Here is a 4,429-nt window from a genome sequence, read left to right as displayed (position 1 = left end):
CCTCATGGTGTAGCTTTTCAGAGTTCCTTCTCAATTGATCAACCGTTACACCCTGGTTCATGATTTCTCTTCCGGAAAAACACCTAGCTCCTTAGTGTCCGAGGGATATTCACACAGCTTTCCATGCTGTGGACTATTGAAAATCTGCTCATACATTGCCTCCACAAGCACCTGTCTCCTTTTCTGCCAACCCAAAATAATAACCACTTTTTGCAGAGAGGGGTTTGCTTCTTCTCCTCATAAAGTTCTTTGAGTTCCTCTTTCTGTCTCTACCTGCTTTCTATTTGTGTCGGCATCTGGGCCCCAACCTTCAGCTCTTCTGCTTGTGGCTCTCCTTTGTGCCTGCAGCTCTCCTTTGTGCCTGACCACATGGCCTCTGCATCATAATTTCCTTCCTGTTGATACAGCTTACAGGTCAAGGGTTGCCAGGTCACATGGACCAGACTTTATTATCCAAGAAAGGTACAACTGATCCCTTTACAACTGATGAAAACTTTTACAAGTCCTTTTCAAATGTTCTTAAAAATAATTACAAATTCCATTGACATTTCTAAGAAATTATAAATTTTCCTTACTGTCCTTCTTCTGGGTCAAAGGTCAGACAGGTGCCCGTCAAGTGGTTGTTTTGTCCTGGATTGTGTCGAGCTTCTTGAGTGAAGTGCTTTAGTATCTGAGGAGTTGTGAATGGTACTGCACACTGAAATCATCGGCAAACATCCCCACTTCTGGCTTTATGATGGGGAAAAAAAGTCATTGATGAAGCAGCTGAAGATAGTTGGGCTGAGGACACTACCCTGAGGAACTCCTGCAGTGATGTCCTGGGGCTGAGATGACTGACCTCCAACAACCATAACCATCTTACTTTGTGCTGGGCATGACTCCAAGCGGTGGAGTTTTCTCCCTGATTCCCATTGGCTCCACTTTTGCTAGGGCATCTTGATCCACAATTAGTCAAATGCTCACTCATCTACATTGGGTGCAGTCTGGAAATGCTTCCATGTTTAAATTCTTATTGATTTTCATGGCCTCACTCTTCCTATTTCTATTCCCTCCTTCAGTCTTCCTATCTCCAAGACCTCTGTGCTTCTCCCAATCCTGTATGTCATCTTACACATTCCAGTTTTCATCACCCTGCCATTGGCAGTCGTGCCTTCAACTGCTTAGGTCTTAGGCTGATGATTTCCCTCCCTAGGCCACTCCATATTTCGACCTCTCTCTCCTCCTTAAAACCTACCTCATTGACCAAGTTTCTGGTCAGCTGTCCTAATAACACCTTAAGTAGCTTGGTGTCAATGTTGGCTTGAAGGGTCTTGGGATATTTTGCTTTGTTAAAGATGCTATGGAAATCAAAGGCGTTGTTGATTTAAGTAGATAAATGCTCAAAGAGGAAAAATGCACAAAGGCATGAAGGAGATGAGATTAGAGTTGAAAGCTCCAAAGCAAATGATACCTGAAATGTAGTATAGATTTCATTTATAGCCTGTCTCAGGGCTGATTTGTTTTTTTTTAAATCGACCACTTCTCTGCCTTCTGATCCTCCAAATTAGCAAAACAGGCAAGAAATCAATGAGACCTTTGATTAAATTGTGGGTGTTGGCATAAGACAGAAATTACAGGGCCCAGTTTCCTCTTCAGTTATCTCAGTGCAGAACTTCATGCAACTGGGTATTAGGGAGCATGCTTGCTACAATTTTCCTCCGATTAATATTGGGGTTTGGAAAACCGGGGGAGATGGTGGCATAGTGGTATTGTTCCAAAGATACAGGGTAATGCCCTGGAGTGTTATGATCCAAGCTGAGGTTACCCCTAGACAAGCCTGATCCCAAAGTGGAACCCAGCTTGGTAGATCCTAAATTTTATTTGTTTGCTTAGATACGTGGAGTAGCAGCTACTGAACAGAGTCACAGGGGTTAGCTGATGAATTTCTAACAAAAGAAGGAAACAGTTATTCAACAAGAAAAGATGAACAATATGACAATACTCATTCACCCATAGTTAATACGTTTTTTGTTACTTCTTTCATGGGATGTCGGTGTCCCTGCAAGGTCAGCATTTGTTGCCCAACCCTAATTGCCCTTGAACTGAGTGGCTTGCTTGGCCATTTCAGAGGAGCAGCTAAGAGTCAACCACATTGGTGTAGGTCTGGAGTCACATTTAGGCCAGACCAAGTAAGGATGGCAGATTTCCTTCCTTAAAGGACATCAGGGAAAATTGAATATATTTCAAACAGACCAAGCGAATCAAAACTCGGCATCCATGAGGTGCTGTGGACCATCAGCAGCAGCAGAATTGTATATAACCACAACCTGTTACCTTATGGCCCAGCATATCCTCCACTCTACCATTACCACCAACCTTGGTTCGATGAAGAGTGCAGGAGGGCATGCCAGGTGCAGCACCAGGCATATCTAAATGTGAGGTGTCAACCTGGTGGAGCCACAACACAGGACTACTTGCATGCCAAACAGCGGAAACAGCATGCAATAGACAAAGCTAATTAATCCCAGGGCCAAGGGATCAGAGTTAAGCTTTGAGGTCCAGCCACATTCAGTTGTAAATGTTGATGGACAATTAACTGGGGGAGGTGGCTCCACAAATATCTCCATCCTCAATGATGGGGGAGCCCAGTACATCATGCAAAAGACAAGGTTGAAGCATTTGCAACAATCTTCAGCCAGAAGAGCCAGTTGGATGATCCATCTCAGCCTCCTCCTGAGGTCCCTAGGATCACAGATATCAGTCTTCAGTCAATTCCATTCATTCCATGTGATAACAATATATGGCTGAAGGCACTGGATACTGCAAAGGCTATGGGCCCTGATAACACTCCTGCAATAGTACTGAAGACTTGTGCTCCAGAACTTGCCGTGCTCCTAGCCAAGCTGTTCCTGTACAGCTACAACACTGGCATCTAGCCGGCAATGTGGAAAATTGCCCAAGTGTGTCCTGTCCACAAAAAGCTGGGCAAATCCAACCCATCCAATTACTGCCCCATCAGTCTACTTTCCATCATCAGTAAAGTGATGGAAGGGGTTATTGACAGTGCTAGCAAGTGGCACTTACGCAGCAATCAGCTGCTCAATGGCGCTCAGTTTGAGTTCTGCCAAGGCCACTCAGTTCCTGATCTCATTACAGCCTTGGTCCAAACATGGGCAAAAGAGGCGAACTCCCGGGGTGAGGTGAGAGTGACTGTGACATCCAAGGTAGCATTTGACCGAGTGTGGCATCAAGGAACCCGAGAAAAATTTGAAGTCAGTAGGAATCAGGGAAAATCTCTCCACTGGTTGGAGTCATATCTAGCACAAAGGAAGATGATTGTGGTTCTTTGACCAGTCATCTCAGTCCCAGTACATCACTGCAGGAGTTCCTCAGGGTAGTGTCCTTGGCCCAACCATCTTCAGCTGCTTTATCAATGACATTCCTTCCATCATAAGGTCAGAAGTGGGGATGTTCGCTGATGATTGCACAATGTTCAGCATCATTTGTGATGCCTCAGATACTGAAGCAGCCTGTGCCCACATGCAGCAAGACCTGGACAATATTCAAGCTTGAGGTGTTAAGTGGCAAGTAACATTCATGTCACACAAGTGCGTTGCAATGACCATCAACAAAAGAGAATCCAACCATCTCCCCTTGGCATTCAATGGCCTTGCCATTGCTAAATCCCTCACTACAAACATTCTGTGGGTTACCATTGACCTGAAGAACTGGACCAGTCATATACAAACTATGGCTAAAAGATCAGATTAGAAGTTTGGAATTTTGCAGAGGGTAACTCACCTCCTGATTCCCCAAAGCCTGTCCACCATCTACAAGGCACAAGTCAGGAGTGTGATGGATTACTCTCCACTTGCCTGGATGAGTGCAGTTCCCACAACACTCAAGAAGCTCGACACCATCCAGGACAAAGCAAGCCGCTTGATTGGCACCCCTTCCACAAACATTCACTCCACCACCACCGGACAGTGGCAGAAATGTGTACCATTTACAAAATGCATTGCAGCAACTCATAATGCTCCTTCGGCTGCACCTTCCAAATCTTCTACCGTGACCCCTACAACCTAGAAGTACAAAGGCAGCAGATTGCACCACCTGAAAGTTCCCCTCCAAACCACTCATCATCTTGACTTGGAAATATCTCCCCGTTCCTTCACTGTCACTGGGTCAAAGTCTTGGAACTCCCTCCGTAACTGCACTGTGGGTGTACTTACTACACGTGGTTTGAATCGGTTCAAGAAGATGGTGAAGGGTGATTAGAGATGGGCAATAAACGATGGCCTAGCCCGCGACTCATCCCATGAAAACATTTTAAAAAATCTTAGGTTGATCGCCAATCCTGGCCTTTCCTTTTTTACTGTATCATGCCAATCATCTCACGAGGCATTGCACACACGGGAGCCCAGACCAGGACCCGAATTGTTGCTTCCAA

The sequence above is a fragment of the Carcharodon carcharias genome, chromosome 1 (genome assembly GCF_017639515.1).
Source record: "Carcharodon carcharias isolate sCarCar2 chromosome 1, sCarCar2.pri, whole genome shotgun sequence".
Lineage (NCBI taxonomy): Eukaryota > Metazoa > Chordata > Chondrichthyes > Lamniformes > Lamnidae > Carcharodon > Carcharodon carcharias.
The sequence above is the reverse complement of the archived record's forward strand: the minus strand, read 5'-3'. Positions refer to the sequence as shown.